The 24,434-nt window shown below is 41.3% G+C and overlaps 1 long non-coding RNA gene across 1 annotated transcript in view; it reads right to left on the reverse strand.

The window, feature by feature from the left end:
• The window catches only part of LOC113919170, a 57,298-nt gene extending 33,151 nt beyond the window's left edge, over positions 1-24,147 (reverse strand). The window contains exons 1-2 of the long non-coding RNA XR_003518871.2: positions 24,010-24,147; positions 22,889-23,037 (exon numbers count right to left, since the gene is read on the reverse strand). This is a non-coding gene — a long non-coding RNA (uncharacterized LOC113919170). The remainder of the gene's footprint in view (positions 1-22,888; positions 23,038-24,009) is intronic.
• Positions 24,148-24,434: the final 287 nt, after the last annotated feature.

Genomic DNA, 24,434 nt, shown 5'->3' on the forward strand with positions numbered 1-24,434 from the left:
TGTTTCTCTCTGCACATCTGCTTTCTGTCTACAGACCAGGCTCTTGCATTTGTTCATGTACATAGAACAATATGGCTGTTCAGCCAGACTATAAGCCCTACAGAAGTATTTCTTAAGCTTTAATGTACACAGGAATCACCTGGAAATTTTGTTGTAAGATAGATTCGAATTCAGTAGTTCTATGGTGGTAACTGAGAGTTTGTATTTCTGTTTTATTTACTTTGTTTTAATTTATATTTTAATAGGTTCCATGCCCCACGTGGGACTTGAACTCATGACCCTGAGATCAAGGGTCACATGCTCTACTGACCAAGCTAACCAGGCGCCTTGAGAGTCTGTGTTTCTAAAAAGCTCCCAGGTGATGGATGTTGCTGCGGCTGTGGACCACTAGACTAAACTTTACCATTTGCTCGCTCTCTTGCTTGTGCTCGCTCTCTCTCTCATTATCTTGAATAACTTAAAAACAAGTTGTAGACATCATGATAGTTTTCGACTAGGTCCTTCAATGTAACTCTTCTAAGAAAAAGAGCATTCTTCCATATAATCAGATACTATTATATATGACAGAAACTTAATTTATATTTAAAAAAGGCCTCATCTAAAATATAGCCCATATTTAAATTTCCTCATTTGTCTCAAAAATATCTTTCAAAGCAGTTTTTTTTTCCATTTTGATCTAAGATTCAATCAAGGATTATGCATCTTTGTTACCCTATACTCTAAAATAGTTGCTTTATCTTTTCTTGAAATGTCTTTTATGAGATTGATATTCTTGAAGAGTGCAGGCCAGTTGTCTAATAAAATGTCCCATAATCTGGATTTGATTGCTTCTTCATGAATAGATTCAAGTTAACCTTTTTAATGTACCAATTATGTACTTCACATTGGAACACATCAGGTGTCTTATGATACCATTTTGCCCCTTTTTTGGTGATGTGAGGTTGGATCACTTAGTTATGGTGTTGTCTCTTGCTTTCCTTTTTTAGGTGCAAAGACATTTTTTCAAGAGTGGTCCCAGCTGGCCTGGGTGACTCAGTCAGTTACACAGTTAAGCATCTGACTCTTGATCTCAGCTCAGGTCTTGATCTCAGGGTCCTGAGTTCAAGCCCCACATTGGGCTCCACCCTGGGTGTGGACCTATTTAAAAGAAAGAGAGGGAGAGACGGCCCCAGCTGACTTCCCCTCTCATCTCATTGACCAGAACAGGTCACATGGTCACCACTAACCCACTCATTGACAAAGAAGAAGGGTGTCCTGTCACTGACGTAAACCAAACATGATTCCAACCCTGGAGATGAGGAACAATGCCGCCTCCCTGGAAGTGGAGGTCTGTCAAACTGTGGGAGAGGGGAACTATTGGCCTGAATGGAAGAGTGGCATGCGGATAGACAACCTAGAGTGTTTGCTGCACTTATGTAATATTACAGAGCTAGTTAGAAGAAAAACTGCTCTCTGATTCTTATTCCAACATAGCATGCTGCCTCCTCAAGAGATTAAGGATTTAGTGCTTATAAAATACTTTATAGGCCTCCTGTGAGAAATCCAATATTTATTTGCCCTGTAAGATAAAAACAGAAATTTATTTTTTCTTATTTTCTTTCAAGCTTTTCTCAGTCCATGATTCTTCACAGTGTGATAATTATATAGCCATATATGTCCTCTGAAAACGAAAACAAACACTTTTTTTCCTTACAAAATAGGCCAATAAGTGGCACACAGAATAGGCTCATGAAATGTAAATAGTATAATTTAAAAAACATTTTCCACTCTGTGATTCTTTCAAAAAGTTCTAGAGATAGAAATAAAAAGGAGTCATAATTCTATCAGGACAAGAAGCCAAAATTATGGATGCTTTTACAAAGTTTATCAAGACTATTAATAATGGTCATCCAAAACTTTGGCATCTGCAGAATTGGGTGGATATGTGTAAAATGTAGTTTTCTCTTTTTTTTTTTTTATTAACATATAATGTGTGATTTGTTTCAGGGGTACAGGTCTGTGATTCGTCAGTCTTACACAATTCACAGAGCTCACCATAGCACATACCCTCCCCGATGTCCGTCACCCAGCCACCCCATCCCTCCCACCCCCCACCACTCCAGCAACCCTCAGTTTGTTTCCCGAGATTAAGAGTTTCTTATGGTTTGTCTCCCTCTCTGTGGTTTCGTCTTGTTTCATTTTTCCCTCCCTTCCCCTATGATCCTCTGTCTTGTTTCTCAAATTCCTCATATCAGTGAGATCATATGATACATGTCTTTCTCTGATTGACTTATTTTGCTCAGCATAACACCCTCTAGTTCCATCCACGTCATTGCAAATGGCAGGATTTCATTTTTTTGATGGCTGCATAATATTCCATTATATATGTATACCACATCTTCTTCATTCATCTTTTGATGGACATCTAGGCTCTTTCTATAGTGTGGCTATTGTGGACATTGCCGCTATAAACATTGGGGTGCACGTGCCCCTTTGGATCACTACTAAAATGTAGTTTTCTTATGAGAATTCTGGCACTTTGAAACCTTGTTCCAGCTGGAAACTAGATATGAAAAACATTAAGTTGATTCTGAGTCCCAGAAAAGATTTGGTGTAATTCTGAAAATCAAATGAAGTGTCTTGGGGCTGGATACAAGGGCCATTGGTTGGGTCAACCAAGTGATACTTTCCTCTCAGCTACAGTAATCTTTTGTTCTGTGCCTTCAGAAGTAGGAGAGGTAACTTACATCCTGTGATTTGAAGGGTTCACAGTCAGCTCTTTTACTAGTTTATACAGTGACTATAAGTTTTACCATAGGGATCTTAAAGTCATTCTTTATCCCACTTCCTGCAAGGATGTCTCCCCCTACCAGTCCCATTCTCACTAGGCCGAAGCTATTTCCCCTCTTTGTACTTCTATAAGGGGCCTCAGAGTTGACTCTTCATGGGCCTAAGACAATTCCTCCCACACCTCTCTCTCAAGCATCAGTCAACACTTTAGCAGTAGAACTTTAGGTTCCATTTAAACCTAAGGACAGAGAAGCCCAGATGGCCATATGGAGAATGGACTGCAGGTGGAGAAAGGGGTGCAGTTGAGTAGGGAGATGAAAAAGGAGAGAACATTGAAGTTAATCTTTATCTGCTTCACAATTTGCCCAAACTGAGCTACCATTTTTTAGAGCTCACCACCCTTTCTGTTTTCTACAACCACTGACCTCAACCTTTACCAATTTTTTCTTCTGTGCTGTAATCTTGACTCCAGGAGAATGGCACTTGTGATTTGTGTAACCTTGTTTTACCCCGCAACAAAAAAACAGGAGATGGCCAAATACCAGAGAGAACTGTGGGGTTATTTTTGTATGGGCACCAAACAAGATTTCTACATAGATTTGTCATCTCTCCCATACAATGAGTGAGTTTTAAAAATGTGGAGAGATTTCTCAGAACTCTTATTCCGGCTATTTTGTTCTTTGGCATTTACCCACATACCCCATGAGAGGTAAATATGAAAAAACAATATTTGCCCGTGTAACTATAGTTACAGGCCACAGACAGCCAAGGATACAGAAATTTAAAGACGAATGTAATATGCAACTTTGCCCCAATTCTGTCTCCCTAGATAAACTCTGCTCACCACTCAAATCTAAGTGTTCCCTAGTCCTAGATAATTGACAAGCAGTGGGAGAAGGTAAAATCAAGTAGAAATTGAACACTGAATAGAAAAGGACCTCCTTTCCAAAAACAAAAAAATTCCATTTTATTGTGGAATGATGAAAATACCCTATTCTTTTGTTTAGATAAATTTCAACAGTATTTATGCTGATTTCCCCACCGGGAGAAAAAGAGACTATTCCTTTGAAAAGCCATTGGCAGAAAAACACTCAAGTTCAACTTGGTTTCATCCTGAAGGTTTGAAGTAAAATAATTCTTTGTGAGGATTTATAAATAAGACATTCATTAATGAAGTTTCACAATATCACTTTGAAGTGAATACTACTGAATTCATTTAACTAGTGCCAAGACTCCAGCAGAGAAATTGAGCAATTAGACTTGTTCAGTAGAGCATTTAAAAGTCTAGAGAACGAATCCAGGAATTCCCAATGCCTCAGTCTCCATGTTTCAGGACCCTCAGGTATGGAATCAGATATGTGACATATACAGGGAATGGAATTCTGTGACCCAGATAGAACCAGAAGTATAACCTACACGACTACTTAGGATATCACTATTCCCCGTCTGGAACAGATGTCCCATACATGTCACATGTGGAAGAAGAGGCTTCTGGGAAGTGCATGAGTGCTTTCACAGAACTGAACATCTGCCCTGACCTCTTCTCCAGTTCCGAGGCCACCTCAGCACCTGACTCCCCCACCCCCAAGTCAGTGCTGCTATTGAACATTTCTGATGCGAATGGCCTAAAAGCACCTTGGATATCAAAGTCTTCCCCCTCAGGGTCAGCCTAATGATCTAGCTTTAATGTAATTCTGTCTGCCTCTGATTCCTCTCTTTCCATAGTCCACCAACATTCAAACATGTCAGCTTATTGTTCGTTCCCAAATCTAGCCCATTTTTGTTGACACGTCCCTTTTAAGTCTTATTCGGGACCTAATTACAGTACTTTGTAATCTACTTCTTCAACACTCCTTTCCTTCCTGTCTGTCCTTCTGTCTATTGCAAAGATTTCTGTTGTTGGGGCAGGAAGAACCCCTTACTGCCTACCTATCACCCTTGGGTCCAAGTCACCTTTTTCCTTAAGTTGCAGGGTCTGCTTCCCTGATGTCTACTATCCATTGTCTCGTCTTTTACTCGGGCAAGCAGAGCTTCCCCAGAGGTCCCGTGACACAGGCATCTTTCTTTTGCCTTTATGTCTGCTACAATCACACATCCCTCTAATTTCTTTTCATGCGTTCAGGATCACTTCATCTACCAAACTTAAACTGACCCCGATGCCCCATTTCTTGTCCATGCTTTCCTTGTGCAATTACCCACATTAATTCAGTAAATATTTACTGATAATATCCTATGTACAGAGCACCATACATAATAAAGAAGATACAAAGGTAATTGAGATATGCATCCTGAACTTGAGGACCTGACCATCTGTAGAGAAGTAAGATGCAGAGGGATAGCATAAATCATTGTAATACACAGAGAATTCTAAATGATACTAAAATGATACTGATAAGGTGATATGGTCGTTCAAAATCAGGAAAAATTACTTCCGAGAAAGAGGAACATGAGCAAAAGCAGGAAGATTTCATGGAAGAAGTAGCTTCTTAGTGTAGCCTGTAGACAGATATTTCGGATGTAGAAAGGTATTTCAGGTGTTAAAACTGTACCAGCAAAGGCATGGAGTGGGGAGGAAACCGGGATTAACAGCAGGGTAAAGTTTGGGCTGGCTAGAATCTGGAGGGTAGAAAAGGATGTTTGGAGAAATAAATATGGAGCCAGGTACACAGCATTGGAATGATATGCTAAGGTGTCCAAACTGTTGTTCTGAAGCCATTGAAACTTTGTGATGAGGAGTGAGATGATCTGAGCTGGCCTCTGGAAGATGAAGCTGGCATTGGTACAGGTAAAAACAAGAAACAAGGAATTTTAGGAAACCATTACAACCAACTCCAAGGGGGAAAAAAAAAAAAGAATCGAGAGCCTGAACTAGAGTAGTGGCAGTGGGAAGGAGAAGGAAGAAACGTATCTAAGAAAGAGTCCGAACGTAGAATCAACAGAGATTGGCAACGGGCTGGATTAGAGGGGGAGAAAGTGACTCCAAGTTTTCCTAATAATGTTGGTACAAAGAGGCACTAGACAGGAGCTGCTTTTTTTAATTCCGTCCACAAATGCTTATTAAGCTCTTTCTGTGTGACCAGAGCAAGGCACGAAATTGGAGATAAAGGAGCAAATGAAAATAAATAGTCTCCTTCTATGAAGGAGTTGCCAATCCAAAAGAGTTAGATACAGGGGGAAAGTGTTGGAGATACTGTGAAAGGAGCTCACTCAGAATCCAGAGGGGCTGGCTAGTCACTGTCGGCTGGAAAGTTTCTCAGAGACCAGGTTGTGTGAGAGTCAGCTGCACATGACCATATGCGCAACTGCAGAGAAGCCCGCCTCCTCTGAGAACATTCCTTTCCAGCTCCTTGGGTGCCTGCGTCTCAGCTTTGATTGAAATGAAAACAAAGAGTACACTGAATTCTTTCTCTCATTGTTCATTGTTACCCAAAAACTGTCATTTCCATCGCACTTGTATTAGGTAATAGTATCAGGTGATGTTGCATGTGGTGGGGAAGGGAGAGGACTGGCAGCCCGATCAGTGCAAAGAGCTCTAAATTCAGAGTCAGTAAACCAGACTTGTTTTCTGGCTCTCCCGCTGACCAATGGGGTGAACTTTACGAGGTATAAAAACTTCTCTTGGCCTCAGTTTTCTTATTCATAAAATGGTGATTTCAAAAAAAAAAAATCTGCTTTACTTACATCACATTGTGTTGTAAAGATCAAAAAATAAATATAAAGGCAATTTGCAAAGCATAAAATATTATTAGTTATCAACTGTTACTAAATATATTTCTTTTAGTCCCGATTCCTCCAGAGAGCAAATGACACACTCACGTTAGATTAAAGGAGAGTTTACCAAAGACTGCTTACAAAGTACAGGCAGGGTTCTGGGGAGAGTGCAGTACTCGGGGCAGGTAACATCAGGGGAGCAATTTGGTCTCTTTGGGACCAAAGAGATAAGAGGTAGGAGTCATTGCAGGGATTGGGAAAGAAAAAGTGCTATCAGTTGGAGAAGGCCATCTGCAGGCAGCAGAGCAAAGAGGAAGCCCAGGTAATAAATACCTCAATCATGCTCTTCCTTCCCTCTGATCAACTTCCAGGGTCCCTTGGTCAAATCCAACCAGAAGACAGCAAGAGAGAGATCAGACTGTCTAGGTCAGGCTCTGGGGTCAGCGAGTTGAGTGGAGAAGGTATACGACCCAACTTCCCCCTAATCATCTATTAATCATCTTCCGTGAACGTGAGGATCACCGGTGGGAGCTTGTTAGAAACAAAAGTGCGATGTGATGTTTTCCTGAGCAGTCCACAGGTTCTCACATATGTGGTCAATAGACACATTTTGAGAACACTGAAGTAGTAGATAGGTTAATTTCTAGATAGGTTAATAAGTGATTTCTAGGAGCTTAATCAGGTTCTCTTCCCTTTGTCATGGGGGGATCTTAGGAGTAAGGTCAGATTAGCCAACCATGAAAGAAGGCATTTGCTCCTCTTCCCACATGCCTCATAGGTCTTGGAGACCGATGTGTGAACCATGGGCCTTCCTAATTTGCTAGGACTCACCACCTGGCATGGCTCCAAAGGACTCTTACACCTTCCTTTGCTTCTAGTGGGACCCAAATCAGCCCAGGAGAGAGTCTGGTCACAATTCTATGTCCTCGTGTGTTTGTTTAAACCAATTATACAGAATGTCACTCCCACAGGGAAGAGTTTTTAATTTTTGACAGTATCCTATTGCCCTGGAAATCACTGCTTTTTCTCTGTCTTTGTATCCCCTCTACCAACACAATGAGTAGATGATAAGTGCTCTGTAAACATTGAAGGCCACCATTTCATGACTGGACAGAAAGGAAAAATGAATGCAGTTTAAATTTATGTTGGAAAGTCTATTATGTGTTTCTTTTAAAAAGCAAAAAAAAAAAAAAATTATTTTAAAAAACTTTCTTTGGAACTTTCATTTAAAATCAAATCCATGGGACGCCTGGGTGGCTCAGTCGGTTAAGCATCTGCCTTCGGCTCAGGTCATGATCCCAGGGTCCTAGGATCGAGCCCCACATCAGGCTCCTTGCTCAGCGTGGAGCCTGCTTCTCCCTCTCCCACTCCCCCTGCTTGTGTTCCCTCTCTTGCTGTCTCTCCCTCAAGTAAATAAATAAAATCTTAAAAAAATTAAAAATAAAAATAAAACCAAATACAACAAAAGTTCAAACAAATCTTTAAGACTATATGCAATTGCAATGTTCCTCAAGGGAATTAGTGGGTCCCTGGGAAAGAGAGCCTCCTCTCAGGCTCTCACCTACTGTTTTGCTCTTCTGTGTGATTGGTAGTCAAAGTAACTGAAACTTTTTTAGAAAGGATAAACTTGTCGCAAATGGCAAGATCTCATCCTTTTTTATGGTTAAGTAATATTCCATTTTATATATCTATATCTATAACTCGCATCATCTTTATCCATTCATCTATCATCAGTGGACACTAGGCTGCTTCCATATCTTGTCTATTATAAAAATGTTTTTGTTTTCCGTGAGTAATTTTTATGGGGACAGATAGTAGCTACACTTGTGGTGAGTATAGCATAACACTTAATCATTATATCGTACACCTAAAACTAATGTAACACTGTGTGTCAACTACACTCAAAAAAAAAAGAAGAAATGATAAAAAGGTGAAGAGAATGCCACAGTAGATATGGAAGCTTCTCTTTTTAAGAGTCTTTCAATGTTTTTTGTCATGCATCCGTTTCCAGACATGTAAATTAAAAAAAAAAAAAAAAAAAAAACAAATCTTAGCAACTAGATTACACAGCTTCAGCCTAAAAGTGAATTTATTTCTTTTCAGTACATACTGCCCGTGCAACACCTGTTCCCTGCAGAAGATATTAAACATTTTGGGCATACCTACATATAGTCTTGGGGCAGGAATCACAGCTGTTTGTAATTTAACTGTAACTCTAATCCCGAGTGTGAAAAAGAACTAAGATAGAGAGTTATGAGACATTAAAATAAGGAATCATGCAGCTGATCCTTTCTTGGTAAGGCCTCAAAAGTGCAAAATAAAGAAAAAGGTACTTATTCAATAATTTACAAAAATATTGAGCACAATTTTATTATTTTCTGAATATTAATAATGTTTTCAAGATTTCCTTCTGTAGAATGAAACAGGCTATCACCACAGGAGATCTTTTCCCACTTTTATACCAATCCTAAAGAGAGATAATAATTAGTTTCTAAACTTTTAAATGCACGCATTTAGTTTGACCTTCTAGCCAGTGAAAGTGAATGCTTTGTTACCGCTCATCACAAGGCATTCCAAATAAGGGAGGCTCCAGGTCTGATGAATTCAGAAGTTCAATCACATTCCTGAAGACCCAGGTTCTGTCCATGTTTTTACTCATTCATCTAAATTTCCATACTGACAAGAAGACAGTGTATCAGTCAGGATTCTCTGAGAAAAAGAACAAAAAAGATACCTATCTAACTGTTCTTTGACCAATCTATTGATCAGTCTATTTATCTATTGACTTATCTAGAAAGATTTCAAGTAATTGGCTTATGCAGGTGTGGATGGAAGCTGGCAAGTCTGAAATCTGTGGGAAATGAAAACAGGCAGGAAACTCTTGGGCAGAAGCTGATGTTGCAGGCTTGAGGCAGAATTTCTTCTTCCTCAGAGAAAGAGTTTTGCTCTTAAGACCTTTCGACTGATTGGAAGCCCACCTAGATTATCAAATACACCCTCCTTTACCTAAAGTCAGCTGATTGTAGATGGTAACCATGTCTACAAAATACCTTCACAGCAACACCTAAATTAGTGTTTAATTGAATAACTGGGTAATCTAGCCTAGCCAGTTGACACACTAAACTATCAGAAGCAGTTTCTTCCTTGTGCAACTCTTACGAGCAAAGGAGTTTTTCCCTGAAGCACCTCAACATACTTCCTCTCAATCTCCATTGGCCAGTGCTGGGATTCACACTCTTCATGAAATCAGTCCCTTGCAAGGAGTATGAAATCAAGACTGGTTTAAACCAGTTGAGTTTTAGCTGAGCCATATGGACCTGGAGTAGATGCCAGCACTCAGTTTGGGCTGTGCCACATGGAAGAAGGGGAAAGTTATCATCAGGCAGGCAAAGAGAGTATCTGGAACATAGTAGGAGCTCAATACAAATTTGAATGAGGGAATAAGCCAATGAGTGAATAGTGATGCATGCTGAGGATAATGAGTATTGGTGATTTTCTCCAAGTACACATTCTGGGCAAGACATGACTTCATCAGGTAAATAGTGTATATACTGTATGCATGATGTATGCCTCTTGTTTACGTGATATCACATTCAAATCTTTGCCACACACTGCTAGGCACCGTCGCTCATAAAGACTAAGTGAATGCTGATTGTGCTCAAAGGGATGAACTGGAAAAGAAGAAAAACACCATTCTAAGTTTACAATCTAATTTAGTATAAAGTGCAAAAGCTTTCACGTTGCTGTACTTAAACCCCTAATTCTAGAACGCACACCAACATACTGTTTTTTGATAAATAAGGTTACAATTTAGAGAAATCTCCTAGGAAAGCAGAGAGCCTCACCTGGGGACTATGCATTTCTCCAGGGAGTCCCAAGTTGTATTCCAAAAAAAATTTTTGCTTTTTTTGTTGAATTTATTTCAGAGTTCTTTATGTTTAACTATCTTGTTAAGTTTTGAACAAGGGTCTGAGTTTGTATGACATATGATATAGGAACAAGCTGGAGATAAGTTCAAAATCAATGGAACCCGTCGCACGCACACAGACGCACACACACAAAACCACCACCACACCTGCCTTTACTGTTTACTCACCACCTTAATAATTAGGGACTTTGTTATGTTCCTTCCATATTAATTTTTCAGGGAAAATACTCAGCTGGTCAACAGGAAATTATTCTTTTTCAGTTGTCAGACTAAAATTCAAATTTATTAAAAATATCATCAGAAACTTGTGAGGAGGGGCGTCTGGGTGGCTCAGTCGTTAAGCGTCTGCCTTCAGCTCAGGTCACGATCCCAGGGTCCTGGGATGGAGCCCCGCATCAGTCTCCCTGTTAGGCGGGAAGCTTCTCCCTCTCCCACCCCCCTTGCTTGTGTTCCCTCTCTCACTGTGTCTCTCTCTGTCAAATAAATAAATAAAACCTTTTTAAAAAGAAAAGAAAAGGAAAGAAAAGAAAAAAGAAACTTGTGAGGAACTCCTGTGAATAAGAGGAAGTCTGCGACTAATGTCTCCTTCTTAAGCACTTTGAAAACCACTTCCCCTTCATCTCTCTTCTTTCCATGTGGTTCCTGGCCAACTTGCTGTCATATATTAGTCTTGTAACCCTAGTCCTTTACTCTTTCTAAGATTTAGTTGCTTTCTTTCCTTGCAAAATAGGAAGAACAATAGTTTTCCAAAATGCCTCAGAAGTTTTACTTATTTATTTATTTATTTTTTTTTTGCTTCAGAAGTTTTAGATCTCTGTTTCCAATGTTGGCTTTTTTCCCCACTAAAATGTGATATTCTGGAGGGCAGGAACTATGCCATTTTCACCTTTATCCTTAGGTACTCAAAAAACGTTGGCAGGTTGAAGTAACGAAATATCCATCAATTAATACTTGTACCCCAAGTATTTTTAAAGCATTTCTCTCCACCAACCTATTTTCTGATTATTCACTTGAGCTCTCTCTACAGAATCACTTTTGTTTTGTCCTCCATAATTGTTCTTCCCAAGGGAAGTGTGTTTAGTGGGAAACTCTTGAGAAGACTGGTTTGGGACCTTGCTTTTCATCACCAAGTGTTACTTTTAGCTAAGATTGGTTTAGGCATGGGCAAGACTGCTAGATGAGGCTTGTGCAATGTAGAAAGTTGCTAACAAATACATATGATCATTATATTCGATGTGTATTGACAGTGAATCACCACACATGGCCTATCATGATATGGTGGTTATCTAGAGGTTTGAATAAGAAGTTGAATATTTTTATTGGAAGACTAAAATTCCCTTGGGAAAACAGCAAGAAGATGTTTACTTTGTGTAGATCAATTGAATGTGGGAAAAGCAGTGGTAATTGAATGAAACGTTTATGCACAAATATTTCCATGACACCAAAACAAAGTAGACAGGGAAAGTGGTAGGTGTGTATTTTTTTTAAATGTGTGGTTCTAAAAAAATAACTCCCCTTTGATTAGTCGAAAGGCTTTGTGGAAGTGCTTAAATTATCAAAGGCCATTTAATGAAATTGAGAGAGAGTCTGATGACCCGGAAGTAGAACTAGGGGCGGAGAAAGGCAATCCAGCACCAGAAAAGGGATGTCACAGGGGTGAGAGGTGTCAGAGTGGCGTCATAGAAGATAAGAGGAGTGAGAAAAATTCCAGGAACGGGTGTGTAAGGAGGGATATAAGCAGCCCAGGTTCAACATTGGGATACTTAAGGAAGGAGAACAGGGCCATTAATGCTGCCATCTTGAATTTACTTCTCAGAATTTTGAGCACATGGAGGGCATTAATATCCTTGATTTAATTTCCTGTTAGAGACCAAAAGGAATAGAGTGTTAAAAGGCAATCATTACGTCCTTTTTGGTGGGTGTGCTCTAGAAGTACGGAAGGCAAGATGGAGGCCCTAATGCCACAAGAACTGGTTTTTGAGACTTTTGGAAACCATTGAGATCTCCTTGTCAGTTTCCAAATCTGAAGTGAGGAACTTTCCAAAAATGCAATGCTAAAGGGAGAGGGAGTATATTTTAACTTGCTAGACTGCAAGGAAACAGAAAACATTTTTCTAGTAGTGTGTTGTCTATGCAGAGAATGTTAAACTACTTGGTTTCCCTAAAAATTGAGAAGAGGGATTTGTAATTGTATGGTGGGCAGTGGGCCCCAAAGTGGGGAGGAGAGGACATCTGGTGTGGTACATCACTGTTCCACCCACCCAGAAGATGAGTAGGAAGAGTGAAAACCAGCCTCCCTTGCTTTGAGTTTGACTTCTAGATTATAGTCACAGAAAATGCAGATAGCCCTTGGCCAATTGTTGTTTGGACTCAATGGGATTAGAAATGTACATGCAAACCCAGTACTAGAGTACACTTCGACATCTGTAAAGTCAGCCTGTTTTTTTCCTAGATTCCACGGGATTTGGAGTTCTGGTCTTTACGTTCAGGTTTTCATCTGTGGTATGACATGATCTCCAAAGACATTGCTAAGAAAGTTTTGCCCCTTAAAACAAAGCCCAAATATGTCATTCTAAGGCATTATGTAATACTCTCCTATTGGAAGTACTTGAGATAATATATGTGAGCGTGTTCCATAAACTGTAAAGCTCTGTCTAAATATAAGTCCTGTGGCGATTGCATGGTTAAACTAAGCCTTGCAATGAAAAAAGAATTGTGACTGAATTGCAATTCTGAGTGTCTGGAGCCCGCTTTCAATTAGGTTTACAATTTCATCAATTTGCTAATTAATTGTTTTAAGCCATCCAAGTGCCAGGCAATATTCTTGTACTCTTTCTTCAATATGGCGTTAGCACAAACACTTGAACAAGTTTAACATAAAAGTTGACACAGACAGAAGCAATATTTTTGTTTTTAGGGCATTAAAATAGCAGATATTTGGGGAAATGCTTTTAACAGGTTTTAGTATCTGGCTGAGCCCATGGCTCTTCCCAGCTGTCCGCCTCATTTGTCACCCTCAGCTTCCTCCCACATCTCCAAGGAGCCTTAGTGAAACACTCCTCACTGATGTCAGTTGCTCCAGCAGGCTCCAGGCATGGTCAAGGCCTTTAGAAGTCTAGAGAGGCCCAGGGTCACCTTATTTTTAGACTCTTACTGACTTAAAAAATTAAGAAATACTTTAATAGGTTTAACAAAATTATGACTTTTTATGTTTTACACTTAAATGAATTCCCTTAAAACACATAAATAGATACATCAACAACTTAAGTTGATGCATTTAAGTTTGATCCACTGGGCATGAAGATGACTAAGACACAATACTCCTCCTCAAGGAATTCTCAGTCCAGCAAACTGTGAAGTGTTATATGATAAATAATCACATGTAAGTGTTGCTAGGGTCATGCAACCAGAAAGTCCTTAATGACATTCTCGTAGAGATGTCAAAACTCTGACATTCTCTCTGTGTGTGGAAACCTCAATAAGCAGCAGTCCTGATCCCTTCCCAGTCCTGAGCTCATGGGTCTGGCTGCTCACCCTCCCCGGGCTCCCGCGGCCGGCACATTGGCCCATCGAGGTTGCCAGGCTGCCGGGCACTGCAACAGCCCTACCCTGGTTCTTTCGCTGCAGCTCTCAAGGAGATGGAGAGTGTTACCATTCCACAACCAGGAAAGTCCCATTTTCTCCCGGCCCGTCGGCAGGGCTGAAGCTTTTTTCAAATTGGCTCTTTCACTTGGAAAGCTCTTTTCATGTTCAAAACACCCAGCGAGTACAAACTGTTGCTAAATTAGGTAAACTATAGAGCAATCTGTCTGACTAGAAGAAAAGCCGGTATTGCTCTTTTGTTCCAGTCTGCACAGATCACGCTCAACATCCTAATGGTAGTGGAGCACGTTACTGTCTAGGAGAGAGAGAGATGGAGAGAAAGAGAGAAGCTACAGTCACAAGAAGTCCGTTTTCCCCTCTGAAAAACTCCATTTTGAGAAGACACTTCCTCTACACAAGTCCCAGTTCCTGCTTGCACGTTGTAATGTCTCAACATACCTGCAGATGCTTTGACCTAATGAGGCTCCTCCCCAACCCATGATTCACGCCACATGCCCTATTTATCTCCTGTCTTACCAGCAACTCAGAGCAATTGGGAGACTCAGAGATTAAATTCTGAAAGACAAGCCTCATCATAATGGAAAATCCAATTAACTTTAGTTATAGGAGCTGCCTTCCAGCAACACCACTGTAATTTTGCCTTCTATGAAAATGGTTTAGCTCTTCATTAGGTAGCATGTCAAAAATTAAACAATGCCAATTATTTTCCTTGTCTTGAGATCTAGCATTATCTGGGGAATTAGAAGACTGACTGCGGACATCCATTTTAACTAGACGTAATTCCTGGCATCTTTGTTTTTCACTGTGTTATCTTTTCTTGAATGTCCTGGTGTGAGGGAAAATAATTATCTCTGGGGAATCCAGACTGAATTCCTGTTCAATGGTTTGTAGATTATGAAATGATGATGTTGATAGTGTTGATGTCATTTTTAGCTTTCCTAAGTGAAAACTGATATTAAAGAGTGATATTATCATGCTTATGCTCTCAGCTGCTTTGTGAGAGAAGTAAGAAAGCGATTGTTATCCCTGTTTACAGGGAGATAAACTAGAAGACACATGACTTGCTGAAAGTTTCCTATGTGATTATTGGTAGAGCTGGAAACAAAAGCCAGGTCTTGACACAAAGCTCAGCATTCAGCTACCAGACTATGTTTTCTCACTTTGGCAAAGCTGACAAACCCCAAGTTTCTATTGCATGCCTTGTTTTTATTACTTTTTGCACATTTGACTTACTCGCAGTCAAAAAAAAAAAAAAATCCATTTTTTACCATGAAATTCTGGAGGATAGAAAACTGGTAAAGACATGACCCCCTGACTCTAGGGAGTTAAAACAGTACCGCAAATACAGAGCAGAGACGTGATCACTAGCATATTAAACATAAAAGAAAATTAGAGTCTTTTTGAAAGTGGGTAAAATCTAAGTGTAGATGTGTGTATACATACTTACAAGTGCAAGAGTGGCATGGAAGTGAACGGACATCTCATTTGGTTGGGGATAAAGGAAAACCAGAGGAAGCAAATGAGGGAGAGGAGGGTTGGGCTGCACTCCCCTCCCCTGTGCTTTCTCTTGGTTTAGCCAGCATCCCCTTCCCAGGGCAGTTTCTCCAACTTAATGGTGTGCATCAGACTTACTCAGGGAAATTTCTTAAAAATGCCGATTCATGGGCTCCACCCCGGATATCCAGATTCCACGGATCTGCAGGGGGTTCCTGCAATCTGCATTTTTCCCCAACCCTCCTGTGGCTGTGAACCAAGCTTTGGACCAGAGCTGGGAAACAGTGCTGTAAGATCGTGCCACTTGCCTGCTTTAAGAAAGGAGAGCACTGACTTGGAAGATAGGGATGATGTAGGAGTCCACAAAAGGTGGTCCTTGCAATCCCTGCCTTATACATGGAAGAGGAGGACTGAAGGAGGAAAGAAAAAGAGAGTACTAAGGCAATTCACTAACACAGCCTTCTCACAGCGCAAGTGCACTTGGGCAGAGCCCCATCTGCCTGCATCAGAGAAATCTGACTCCTGACAGAGTTACCCCTTCCTCTGTCCATCTCCTGCATTTCCTCTGACCCTCATATTATGCTCCATCTGGGGCACGGGCTGCTCTCATTTTCCACTTATGAATAATTTGGGGCTATATTTAGGCAACTCTGGTCATTAGGTACCCATATTTCTGTATACAGCCTATAAGGTTTTATTTTTTTAGAATTCTAGAAATTCGTGAGCAAGAAAGCTCTTAATATTAGGTCACTTAGTCAATTACCTCCTTTCCTGCCTAATGCAAGATTATTCCCACTGGTCCTGTTTCCAGTGCTCTGTTGTCTATTTTTAAATGTACTAGCTGATGGTGATTCTGCCGCTCCCCTCAAGAGACCGTGATCCTGGCTCACCATTCTCAGTGTCAGGGGGCTTCCCTGGTAATTAGCTCCAACTTGCTATTTCTTCCCCTTCCCATTATCCTCGGTTATCAATTCCCTTGTAACAACATTATTTCTCTCACATTCATTATATATTTTTAGATAGTTTCCACAGTTCCACAAGCCCCTGTTAAAAAGAGTTGGGCCAGTTGGTACCAGCCCATGTCTTATTCAGTCTCACTGTGGAGAATGAAAATGGAGCGAAAGGGAATGGTCCCTGGGCTCTGCGGTGGGCAGCCAGGTGGGCAGCCAGGTACCACACTGTCTTGTGTCTGTGGCTCCATGCTCATCCACAGTGGTTTTATCAGTCTAAGGCCACCCTCCTCCACAAAGCAGTGTCTCTTGAAGCATAATGCGTCTAGGTCATATGAAGGTGTACAAGAAAGGGCCGTCTCATCATCTGAAAAATGGGGATGAGACTGCCTACTTCATTAGATTTCTAGGAATATTACATGATACCGGGTATGCAACTAATTTAGCAAAAGCTCTATAGCATGCAATGAAACCGAATAAAATCTTGAGATATATCTGTGTGCTCAAATGAATATACATTTGGAAGTCAAATAAACCTCATTCCATTTTTAGCCTTGTCACTTGCTGGTTGTATGACTTCATTAACACTTACGTGCAATTATTTATTATATAATATTTTACATTTGGCTGGACCAAAGATTCCTTGAGGGGACGTATTGTGCCTTATTCATCTTTATGCCCAATGCACCCAACTTAAATGCATCAACTTACGTTGTTTGACCTCCCTGAGGCTCAGTGCAATGAGTGCATATTGCCTACCTCTACGTTACACACATTTTATACCCCAACTCACATCTTCTTAGCCTACTTTTTTTTTCCCTGCAGCCATTGCTGCAGCTACCACATGGGCACAGGAATAGCCTGATGACACTTCACCTTAGCAGCACCCTGAAGAATCCTGCCATCACCTAAGGGAGTCTGGATCCTGTCACCGAGCAGCCGTTCTCACCACGGGGATTTGGTTATCACAACTGAGGGCGGGAAGCACTATTGGCATCTGGTAGATAGAGGCCAGTCTGTTAACCTCTTACAATGCACAGGACAGCCCGCCAAACAAAGAATTATCCAGCCCAAATGCCAACAGTGCTGGTGTCAAGAAACCCTGATTAAGAGACACTGCAAAAGCCTTATCTGAGGAAAACACCTCATAAGATATGCTCCTCTTCTCACATTCAAACCCATCCCCTTCACTGCTCCAGACTGGACTCATCAGAAGGTTATTTCTCTGCCCTATAAGGGTTAGATAGTAAACAGCTAACAGAACCATGCATTGGTTCCTATCCTATCCTGTGGAGTAAGGGCTATAATGATAGGAATGTATAATGATAGGAATGTTTAGGTCATAGCACCAACACAGGACATTTCCCTGATCTGAGAGAAAACAGCACAGCTAAAGAAATTGCAAGGTGTGGGGCACCTGCATGGGTCAGTCATTTAAGCATCTGCCTTCAGCTCAGGTCATGATCTCAGGGTCCTAGGATGGAGCCCCGCGTCAGGCTCCCTGCTCAGCAGGGAGTCTGCTTCTCCCTCTGCCCCTCCCCCAATTTCTACTCTCTCTCTCAAATAAATAAATAAAATCTTAACTATAAAAAAAATTGCAAGGTAGAAACCAGGGGAACCAGTGTGGGAGTAGATTTTGAGGGGGCTTACATATGAGGTTAGAGTCTAAGGTTGGAGAGGGGAAAGTTTATTGACAATGGAACACTCTTCTGTGATACGGGGTTCAATGTCTTAGCAAGAGCAAAGTGGGTCCTAATACACTGCTGGGATTGTTCCTTGAAGCTTGGACCTTACAAAAGTAAATCAAGTGTAGACTGCCTTAGCAGAGAATTGGGGAAGAGATTGAAAGGCTCAGGGAATGTTGTGGTGGATTGATGCTAGATCAAAGAAACCACCACCTGACCACTCTCCCTGAGGAGGTCCAAATTCCACCTGGTCAATAAAGAATGCATGGTGAAGGGAAACACCAACATTGTAGAGAAGCTTGGTTGTCAAGCTGTTGACACTGGGAGGTACTACATTGGAACTGGTTTCTCTGGTATTACTGGAATTGATAGGATTCTGAAATAGCTGAGGCTATTTTGTCTTTACAGAGATTGGATATAATTATTGAAATGGGCAGGATGGCCAGAGTGACAGAGTGCCTTGACCCATAGGGATCTGTGGCATTGATTGATAGGGATCGTGGGAGTGGCAATGGAAGGGCAACCAACTAGGGTTTTGTCTAAGCTGTATAACCAGAAGTTGAAGTCTGGCAAGCAAAAAAACTGGTGTCAACCACTACAGTGGAAAATCACAAACACTCACTCATTTTCTAGATCTAAGTTAACTCTCAGACTCAGAACCCAGTCTCGGATCCAGAACCCATTGACCAATGAAGAGGCTAGGTCCTCTTGAGGAAGTACCCTGCACCACCACTGCAAATATATGCAATAAATATCCCCTAAACTTTCCCCAAAGGATCTGAAACCAGTTATCAGAATCCGTATGTACTGGGGAAAGAATGCCCAGACCATTCAAGGGCTACTGGGCACCGGGGCTGAGCTGACTCTGACAGCAAGGCATCTGAATTGCCATTGTGACCCTTCATTAGAGAAAGGTTTATATAAGCCAGACAATGAATGGAATCCTGGCCCACATCCATCTCCTAGTGGCCCCATGGGTCCACAGACCATCTGTGCAGTTATTACCCATTACCTTAGTGCAATTAAGATTAGTTCCTTGGCTGATGGAATAAAAGCTACTATATTTGAAAGGGATAAGGGTAAGTCCCTAAAACTGCAGAGCTACATCACAGGAGGAACTGCAGAAATTAGCACCACTGTCAAAGATTTGAAGGATGAAGGTGTATCACCCTTCGATTCACCTGTTTGGCCTCTGCAAAAAGCTAGAGGGATCACGGTGAATGACAGTGGACCAAAATAAAATCAAGTGGTAGCCACAATCACAACTGCTACAGCAGATATGGTACCTGACTACAAGTGATTATCCCAACTTCTGGCCCTTAATATGCAGCTTTTGAGCAGATAAATGTATTTTTCTCAATCCCCATAAATAATAAAGATCAAAAGCACTTTATGGTCATGTCAAAAAGACAGTAGTATACGTTGACTGTCTTACCTTAGGACTAGGTTAAATCTCTTGCTCTCTGTCCCAATATAGTCTACAAAGACCTTAATGGCCTTGATATTCCACAGAATCAGCATGATTTCTGGTTGGCAACACTGGTGGTGTCATGGTGATTGGACCAGGTGAGCTGGAAGTGGTAAGTATTTAGGGTGCCATGATCAGACACATACATGCCATAGTTTAGATGATAAAACCTTCAAAGCTTCGAGGACCTACCACATGGGTGATGTTTCCAATGATCCAATGAATCATAACACGTGGGGAAAGTCTAGTTTAATATAAATGATAAATTGTTGCACCTACACCTCCTGCCCCCAGGAGAGAGGCACTGCACAGTAGGCTTATTCAGGTACTGGTGTCGGCACATGCCACACATGGAAATACACCATGGACCATTTATTGGTGTCTTGGAAAGCTGCATTTTTAGGTGTGATATATGCTGCCCAGAACAAGAGAGGATCCTATTGCAGGTCCAGACTGAAGTACAAGCTGCCTTGATGCTCGGGCAGGATGACCTACACGATGGATGGTGCTAGAGGTATCCTAAGTGGATTACAATGTGCAGAATCTCTGTTAAACCTCATTGTGAGATCCCTGGGTTCTGGAGGGAGGTCAAATATGCAAAGGCAGAGAACCATCACCTGGCATGTTTTGGGGCCCTAGAAGAAGCTAGAACATCAAGTGTGACTATGCAGTTGGAGCTGCCTATGAGGAGTGAGATTATGAGACCCACAGTCACAGGTCTTCCAAGAACAGATACAGTCACTGTATTACATAAATAGTACATTTGGGATTGTGCTGAGTAGGTCCAGAGAGCACAAATAAATTGCATGAGCAGATGGCCTCAACTGTCACGTGACTTTCCTCTGTTACACCCATACTGTCATGGAGGCTTCCTTATGACTAACTCATAGAGGAGAAAATATTTGAGCCTGGTTCACATATGGACTAGCCCAATAGATTTATGATAAGTAAAGATAGACTGCCACCACAATACAACCCCACTCAAAGCTGAAGGGCACCAGAAAAGAGAAGTTGGCCCAGTTGTATAACTCTGGGCCATCCACTTGGCTATACACCCTGTCTGTGGGGAGAAACTGCTTAAAGCACAGATAACACGCAAACTTTTGGGCTGACAGAGGGCTTTGCTGATTGGTCAGGATTTTTGAAAGGAGCGCAATTAGGGCTTAAAAACAGACGAGGAAGTGTGAGGATCAGGTTTGTGGATGAATCTTTGGCAGAGGGCCTAAAAAGCATGTATGGATATTTGTGTGTTGTCTTAATGCCTACTGGAAAGCATTCCAGAGCATTCAGAGACATACTGGGCAATCAGGAGACAGTGGTGCTGTCAACAAGGAGAATAGGTTGGCTTGTCTAGTGGCTATCAGTCAGCCTCTGACCAGCCCCCCGAGTGCTTGCACAGTAGTCCCATGAATGAAGCAGCCTTGGTGACAGGAATGGAGGCTATGCATAGACCCAACAGCATGGGCTCTCTCTCACTAAGGCTGATCTAGCTATTGCTACTGCTAAATTTCTAAGCTGCCAGCAGCAGAGACACAATATGGTGCCTCAATATAGAGACATCCCTCAAGAAGGCCAATCACTTTGTGACAAGTTAGTGACATCCTAGAAGGGCAGCAATATATCCTTGCCAGAATTTACACTGACTTTCATTATGACTTTGCCTCTCCTATCCAAGCTGCCTCAGCTAGCATCATCTGAGGGCTTGAAGAGTATATGATTTACCATCTTAGGATCCCAATAAAATTGACTCAGACCAAGGGACATCTTTTACAGTGAGGGTAAATGAAATGACTAGAGAATCCTCAAATCCCACCATATACCACATCACTGTGAAGAAGCCAGCCTTGTAGAATGATGTAATCTTCTATTTTAGGCCCAGCTAAGGAGTCTCCTTGGGGACCACATTAGGTCAAGTGCTGTCCTCTAGGACTCTGTATATGTAGTGAACCTCTAGCCAATATACGGTGAAGTGTAACTAGAATGCATAAATCTGAAAAACCAAGACATACAGGTAGAATTAGCTCTTCTCATCATCACTCCTAGTGACCCACTCTCAGAATGCATGCTTCCCATCCTTGTTGCCTTAAGCTCCGCTGGATTAGAAGTTCTGAGTCCTGGTACTGGGAGTGAAGATGGAGGGTAGGGAGGAGGCTTCCACCAGAGAACCCAGAAAGGCAGGACGACTTCCACTGAATTTAAAGCTATGACTACTGGGGCACCTGGGTGGCTCAGTCGGTTAAAGTGTCTGACTCTTGATTTTGGCTCAGGGCATGACCTCAGGGTCGTGAGATCGAGCCCTGTGTTGGGCTCTGCGTTCAGCGCAGTCTTCTTGGGCTTCTCTCTCTCCTCTCCCTCTGCGCCTCCCCTCGCTCATTCTCCCTCTCTTTGTCAAATAAATAAATAAACATCTAAAAATAAAAAATAAAGCTATGACTACTATTTTGTCATTTAGGGGTTTTCAAACTGATAGATCAACAAACAAAGAAGGGAGTTGACACACTGACCCTGACGACCGTTCAGAAATTAAGTATTTGTTACACAATGGTGGTCTGAAGGAATAAAGCTCTAAACCCACAACATTCACCAGGGCTTCTCTCAATGCTGCCATGCAATTTCAGCAAGCACAGCTTAGCAAGGGTAAAACAACTAAGAGATCCAGTCCCTGGCGATAAATGTGCAAACCCAGAAATGTGAGGAAGTTAACACCTCTTGGTGCAACCTTTGAACAAGGGAGGCATGGAAACTGGTGGATAAACACTTTTCTCCTTCTACCTTAAGTGGATCATTCTGAGGCACAGCCTACACACTTCCTCAAATGGCCCCAAAGTGGTTTAAGCCCATGTTGCCCATGTTGGTAACCAACTCAGTAAGGTACCCTGAGACTGGCTTTCTTTTCTTCTCCATTTTACTCTTCCGAGTAGCCCTCTCTTGTTCTCTGTGATAATTTTCCCAAAATAAACTACACCAAATCCATGTCTCAGGCTCTGCTTTTTGGAAGAACCCAAGCTAAGAAATCTCCAAAAGTATTACTGTGAATACCTAATGAAATAGCCTACAGCTGGGGTAGAATACTGGAAAAAAGTACAAGTACTTAAATGCATCCTGGCAAAATTTCTGAGTCCCAAGGATAAAGATAAAATCCTTCAAGCTTCCAAGCAGAAAATAACTATAATAATAATAACAGTTCACCTGGAAATGGGAAAAGAAATCAGGCCAGTACTGAAAAATCTCATCTCTTACACCAAAAACTAGAAAACAGTAGTGTTTGCAAAGGACTTACCTGAATGTGACTCTACGATCCTATAGCCAAACTACCCTGGTGTGACAGCAAGAGACAGACATTTTCAGTTACGTAAGGATTGCCAAAAGTCCCACAACAGCATACACCATCTAGAAGCATCACTTGAGGAAATCTCTAACCAGAGGAAACTGCAAAAAGAACAAAACAAGGAAATGGAATACGTGGTATATAAAAAATGGTGGTAAATATTGAAACCAGTAAAATGTGTAGGTAAGTCTAGCTATAATGATGATGTTCTTTAACTTTTAAATAGTGAAGAAAAATTCTTAAAATAGAAGTCTAATATGAAAACACAACACTATATATTTAATGTGCAAACCACAGTGCCAGGGACATGGTAGGCATTAAAACACAATTAGTTCTCTTCCTTCTTATTTCTTGTTGGCATTTTGAAACACACATGATATAAAAGACTGTGTCTAACAGATGACATACTTTAAAAAATAATAATGTTAGAAAAAAATCTGTGCTTCATCCACCTAGCTTAAGATGTATCTGCCTACTTTTTTCAGTTTGCCTAATTTTCATGGAGAAATCTTAGTTGTTGGGTTTTTTTTTTTTTTTTACAATGCGAAAGCTCTCGACTTCTTGTTACTTTTTATTGACCTATTTGTTTAAGTAATAGGACTCTAGACCAAATGCCTGCTACCACTGTTAGCAGTGTGAGCCAGACTCGGACTAGATCGCTTTGCGCCTCAGTTTCCCCTTTTGTAAAAGGCGACCAATGTCCTCATTTTCTCTCTACAGGAGCATCATTGGGATGGGAGTAGGAGGGTGAACATAATAACTGTGGAAGATGTGGTACATACATATACGTAAGTAGAAGACAAAAGAGCATGTACATAAGAGAAGCACCTGGTACAGCATCATCCATCCACACTTAGTCTACTCCCGAAAGCTAATACTATCGATTCTGCACAAAGGCTTGGACAGCACTGGTTTTCTCCAGCTACCCTTCCGTTAGTCCTCTTTCACTCTCTTTACCATCAAAAACTGTGCTCATTAATACCTGATTTTACTTTTTTTCTCCCTTTTAAATATCCAGCATATGAATTACCATTGAGTTAGAAACAATGCTTGAAAGAAAAGCTAAAACATACAAATATATCTGTCGCAAGGTGCTGGCAGTACATTTTCAAAGTGACTCTGTGCAATGGACAGAATTAACTTTCCTTTTCTTCTTCTCACAGTATGTCTCTATGGAGCCTGGCAAAGATGTTTAACAGACAGAACAAAACTTTATTTTCTCCTGGTACTGGTGTGATGCTGTCAGCCTGAGCATCTTTTGGAATGCCTGGTGCACTCAGAACGGGCTCTGTGAGCTCACAGGAGGCAGGAACAATGGCCTGCAGACTGCTCAAGTGGGCAGTGCTGCAACCTGGAGCCATACCAGCCCTGCTGGGAAGGAAGCCTGTCCGTTTATCAAATTGACAGCAAGGCGGTAGAGGGAGCAGCTGAAGCATCCTTTGCCAAGGACAGGCATAATGCAGAAAAATACGTCATTGCTGCTAGTGACTGAATAGAT

This window comes from Zalophus californianus, chromosome 3 (genome assembly GCF_009762305.2).
Source record: "Zalophus californianus isolate mZalCal1 chromosome 3, mZalCal1.pri.v2, whole genome shotgun sequence".
Classification (NCBI taxonomy): domain Eukaryota; kingdom Metazoa; phylum Chordata; class Mammalia; order Carnivora; family Otariidae; genus Zalophus; species Zalophus californianus.